General features: G+C 39.8%; 1 protein-coding gene across 3 annotated transcripts in view; it reads left to right on the top strand.

The window, feature by feature from the left end:
* Window positions 1–2,205: 2,205 nt before the first annotated feature.
* The window catches only part of a1cf.L (APOBEC1 complementation factor L homeolog), a 28,036-nt gene continuing 24,241 nt past the window's right edge, over window positions 2,206–6,000 (top strand). For 2 of the 3 annotated variants that reach the window (XM_041568482.1, XM_041568481.1), the window contains exon 1: window positions 2,207–2,304. The gene's annotated coding sequence lies outside the window, so the exon portion shown is untranslated. Of the gene's footprint in view, window positions 2,305–6,000 lie in introns of all 3 variants that reach the window. The other variant, XM_018224490.2, reaches the window with a different exon arrangement.

The raw sequence follows: 6,000 nt of genomic DNA, 5'->3' as shown, positions 1-6,000 counted from the left end.
TTATTTTTTAGTGTCAGTATCACTTTAATATTGATTTTCATCCATGATCCAGAGTATATTCCATGCAGGCCCATATATAGAAATTGGGGTGTAAATGTTGATCTGACCAGTGTATAGGCGACATGAAGACACAATTTGTCTGCTTGCAGAGTAAAGGTAAAGGCCATACATAGGCAGATTAAAGCTGCAGCTTATCTGCCCATATGTGGGGGCTCCCGACTGGTCCTCCCGATCGATATCAGGCCAAAAATCGGGCAGATATCGATCAGTCGAGTTTGATTTTATTGTAGGATCTAGGACCGCACCGGCTAGTTGATGTGGTCCTGCGGCCCATCGGAGCCCATTCGTAGTATTTTAATCCAATCGTTCGGCCTCAGAGTTGAATATTCGGATTCATCCGATATCGCCCAGCCGTTAGTGGGCACATCGGGTCAGTGTCAAACTGGCCCACCGGGATACCAGGAAAACTCCCGTTGGGCCCATCCCAGGTGTCAGTGGGCCCTCATGCTAATAAATTTGGCCCATTTCATGGTCATTTCCTATTTCTATGAGAATAAATAGGCAAAACAGATGGAATAATAGATTATATTATTATAATACACAAAAGCCATGAATATCCTGTAAATTATATCCTTATAAACGGTGAGTTCTGATGTCATCAGTTATAAACGGTGAGTTCTGATGTCATTTCTGTCACATGACTCATTGAAATTTGTGTATTATAATAAATAAAGTACCCCCAGTTGTAAAATATGAGGATATTAGAAGTTACCTCGGAGTTCCATGACCTGTATAAAAACACTCGGCCTTCGGCCTCGTACTTTTATATGGTCATGAAACTCCTCGGTAACTTATAATATCCTTATATTTTACAAAAGGGGGTACTTTATTCACTATATAGTATCTAAAGAAAAGAGACTAAGAGAATAGAGGTTGAGTGAGGAGATGATAGTAATAATAGTTCTGAGAGTGGGCCCCTGGTCTAAAGTTTTTGGGTGGGCCCCTGGTGTCCCAGTCCGACACTGTATCAGGTTAAGATCAGCTCATTTTGGCGGATCTTATAATGTATGGCCACATTAAAGCACAGTTTCCATTGTTGGAACCCTTACAGTCAGTATTCACTCTTATAAGTCAGAAAAACAGAATAGGTAGAGGGGAATATAGAGAGGGAAAAGAAACAAAATGATAAATATGAACTGAGAAAGAAAGAAAGAAAGAAAGAAAGAAAGAAAGAAAGAAAGAAAGAAAGAAAGAAAGAAAGAAAGAAAGAAAGAAAGAAAGAAAGAAAGAAGGAAAGTACGTAGCCAAAGAATAGAGCTGGGACAATGTAAGGCTCTCTATTTATACTGCTGTGACAATGTAACATTCTAAATATTTACTGTTGGAACAATTTAGAGCTTTGTATTTGCATTACTGGAACACTTTGGAGTGCTGTGTTTGTACTGCTGGGACACAGTGGGGTTCATTATTTGTACTACTGGGACACTGTGGGGCTCTGTATGTGAACTGATAGGACACCGTGGGGTTCTGTACATGTACTGCAGGGATACCATGGGGTTCTGTATATGTAATGCTGGGACACTGTGGGGTTCTCTATTTGTACTGATAGGACACTGTGGGGTTCTGCTTCTGTACATGTACTGTCCAGTTCTGTATTTATACCTCTGAGACACTCCGGGGCTCTGTATTTGTACTACTAGGACACTGTGAAGTTCTGTATTTGTGCTGCTGGTACACTATTGGATTCTGTATTTCCACCACAGGGACACCATTAGGCTCTACTCGGAACTGCTGAGGCATTAACGTGTTCTTTATTTGCACTGCTGGGACACTGCAGGGCTTTGTATTTGATACAAACGGTGCAATATACACGTCTATCAGAGAATTTGGAAATTAAGTGGGGGCAAAACTTGCTCCGAGGCCCATGAATCTCTAGCTGAAGCCCCAGAATAGACACTGTAAAGCTGTATAGAATCTTCATCTTTATGTTTATGTGAAAGAACAAAGAACGTACAATAATAAATCCCCATTTACAGGTTTCTATATTTGACTTACAATTAACACTGTGTCTCTTTTTTCAGCTTAGTAAATGTGTCTGGGCCAGGAGGATGCTGCCTCAGGTACACTTAATTATCTGGTCAAAGGGCTGCATGTAGCTGGGAGATAGGCCGGGTTAACGTTTAACCACTATGGCCAATGAACCTTTGGAGTTTGATATGATTAAGGAATAACCAGAGGGACACGTCACAAATTCACCATAATCAAGGAGAACCTTTCCGAGCGGTGATCTGTGAAATTGCTCAGGTAGGTAAAGGCTGCTTCTCCCCAATATTCTTCCATTGCTTAATTGGGTGCACGGGGGCAGTTTGCTTGGGTGCCTCGCTCTGTCTGGCAGATGGGTGCAGTTTGTGTGTTTCCTTTCCAGTTTGCTTTCATGAATCCAGCTCTTGGTTTATGTGAGCCGAGCCCATATCTCAAACCAAACATTATGTACAAATATTTTACAGAGATTTCACAAAAATGAAAGTGAAAATCCGGCTGCCATGTGTTTATATGGCACCGGTTATAAATAGAGGTAGGGGGGGCTGTGGGGTCCCTGACTGATGTACAAATGTAATATATACCGGTATATAGAGGGCTTTTACTGCAAGGTTCAGTTACATTGGGTCTTTTTTTTGATGTAATGGGTAGCTCATGATTTCTCAAAATGCCTTACAATACAGCCACCCACTCTCTAAGGAGCGGCATCTGCCATATGTCATTATTGACAGACATATCCCAAGTTCTTAATGGCTATAAACAAAGGAGCCTTTTCGTGTTTGGGTATCGGTAGTGCAGAACGGAATCAACTGGGACAAGTAATATGGCAGCTCCTACTCACATAAATGCAAATGCACAGAGAAGGGGAAACTAAAAAGAAATAGAGGGTGTCATTTATTAGCGGGTGCAGACATTGGCACAAAAAGGTAGTCGTCTGCATTAAAATACTATGCTGAAAGCATATGGGAGCTGCTAAGAGTTGCAATGAGGATGCTTTGCATTGTATTTGCATGTGTGTATACATGCGTGTGTGTGTGTGTGGATCTCACGTGACTTATTGTATGGCAGATTTACAGGTGACAAAGTCATTAAAGTGAGTATTTTGAGGAAAGTGGAGCTGCAGCCCTTATTATTATTATTATTATTATAATAACACTTGAATGTGTGTGTCTGTAGTGCTATTTTGCTTTTTTTATGGCCATATTGTGCCACAAATGCACAAACAGAGCTAGTTTAAATAAGTGTTAATTCAGAGATAAGCAGCCCCAGGCTACACAATCGATAAGTGCATATGCTCACTGGCCAAAGGATCCTATATCATATAACCTGCAAATGAATCTTGTAGCCTGTGGCTAATGGCTGACGTTGGGGATCTTGGCCTGTAGAGAAACACAGGCCAAGAATCCGCTCCTCTGCTACTGCTCTGCTGCTTGATGTGCCTGAATACATTGCCTCGGCTTAGGTGCAGGGGATTTTGCACTGAAATCAGATGCATCTGCCTGCACCCAAGCCAAAACAATATATTCAGTGCAGACACATTGAGCAGCAGTAGAAGAACAGCAGATTCTCAGCCTGAGTTTCTCTGCAGGCCAACTTCACAACCAGGGACAACCTTTAGGGGCACCAAGCAACAGGCTAATTATCTTTTTTTCTATGTATGGGAGACCTAAAGCAGCATGAATTAAGCAGTTACAGGTTTTAGACTAGGCCAATCAGAACATTCGTTCTGGGACCCCAGTTTTATCGGGATGTAAAAGATGAAAGTGGGTTTAAAGGAACAGTAACACCAAAAAATGAAAGTGTTTTAAATTAATGAAAATATAATGTACTGTTAGATCACTGGTATAAGAAATGTCCAGTCGTAGGCCCCTCTGTCTGATCAGTAAGGAGCAGACATATACCCTAAACAGATGTTGCAGCTGCACAAGGGGTATCCATTGCACAGAGGCCCTCTGCAGCCAATAAAAAGGATCCTCTAAAAAATATATATATATATATTTTACAATAAACAATTTATTTCAATTCTTCAGCACCTGCCGTTCATGGTGATGGGTCTCTTACATTGTTTCTGAGATGAGACCTCCTCTGTCTAGAGACCTGAGATCTCTTGTACCAATGTAATGATTATCAGGGGAATGTATTAAATGAAAGGAAGAGTCACACTGTACAAAGTGATTGGCACAGGCAGGAGATATCGCTGCTGGAAATGAGCTGAGATTGTAGATAAGATAGAAGGGGGCAAAAGGAGGAGGGATCTACTCTAATCAGAATGAGTTAAACGGATCAAACAGGTTACATACGGATCAAACAGGTTACATACAAAAATGTATATATTATGGAGGGAAAGAGGGGCCATAATGCACAAAATATCTATTATTATTAGTGACGGACGAATCTGTAGTTTCACAAATTTTTGCGAAACGCATTGAAGTCAATGAGTGTCACAATAATTTTGACGTGAGCGTCAATTTTTATAAGCGCGGCTTCTTTTTCCAAATGCATTAAAGTCAATGATCATGTTTATTTGGGCGAATCCATGCCTGGTAAATTTATTGGCCCATCACTAATTATCATTATTATTATTATTATTACATCTGAAAAACTCATAAGGGGGCTGTGTCGTGGTGTTATTGTCACAGTACAGGAATGTTTCACTGATGTATCACGCTGTTTAAATGCTTCTGTGTATCATTAATACAGTGTTTGAAAAAAGTTTTTATTTCGGGACCTTATTGGACTCCTTTATAACCCTGGGCAAAATGATTCTTAATTGTAGGCAACTTTCCAATTGGTCTTCATTATTTATTTTTTAGAGTTTTTGAATCATTTGCCATTATTTTTTGACTCTTTCCAGCTTTCAGGTGAAGAGTCCCCGACCCCATCTACAAAAAAACAAATATCCAGTCCCTCTCCTATTCACATCCCATTCACTTTTTCAAATCAATGCATGGTTGTTAGGGTGAATTGGACCCTAGCATCCAGATTGCTGAAATTGCAAACTGGAGATCTTCTGGATAAAAAGCTAAATAAATCAAAAGGCACAAATAATAAAAAATGAATTGTCTCAGAATATCACTCTCTACAGCATACTAACAGTTAATTTAAAGGTGTACAAAGTTTCCCTTTCTGGCAGAAGTGAGCAAAGTTCCCCTGAAATAACTTCTGTCCATTAATGGGTGCCTCCAGGCTCTTGGGCTATGGATGAACTCACATGGCTTGTAAGGTTATTGAATCGTGTGATCTCGTAGCCTTACTTTAAGGCCACATTTGTAGCAAATGACACATGCCAGTTATTAACTAATCTGGCTGACATATACCTTTTTTGTTTGACCAAAATGAAGAGAACGTCTGATAGGGCCCCATATAAACCCCTGCATGTATATATATATATGATGGGAATATGATGGAAAGAAGTGATCTGTGTGCAAGTGCACATGGAACGGGAGCTGTAGCTGTAGGCTCCAAATAGTGCCAGACAATGACTTCCATTACCATATGGGCTTAAGCTTAAGTCAATACACTCAGAGACATATTGATCTGCACTGGACAAACATCATTTATCTACCTTGCCCATAGAAACTGTTGCTAGGTAACTAGGTGCCAATCAGCTTTGGCAAACGTTCCATCTTGAGACACAGGAATATCCCAACTGAAATGTATTTTTAAAAAAATCTAATTTAAAGCAAATAGGATGCCGATTATTTTTCAACAACAGCACAGTATATTATATTTTCTATGTGCATTGACACTGTCCTCATTACCCCACTAATTCCATTTATTTGGATTTTCTTAAAGGGCTTGTTCATCTTTAAGAAACATTTTTTTCAGTTCGGTTGTTTTCAGATTGTGGCAAAGACTTTTTTTTTAATTGCTTTCCATTTTTTTTTTTTTCGTTTAATGGAATTTCAAAATTGAAGTTTAAAGTTGAATGTTCAGTCATTCTGGTGCAGATTCTGTTAC

The sequence above is a fragment of the Xenopus laevis genome, chromosome 7L (assembly GCF_017654675.1).
Source record: "Xenopus laevis strain J_2021 chromosome 7L, Xenopus_laevis_v10.1, whole genome shotgun sequence".
Lineage (NCBI taxonomy): Eukaryota > Metazoa > Chordata > Amphibia > Anura > Pipidae > Xenopus > Xenopus laevis.
Note: the sequence above shows the minus strand (reverse complement) of the source record. Positions and strands in the feature narration are given on the sequence as shown.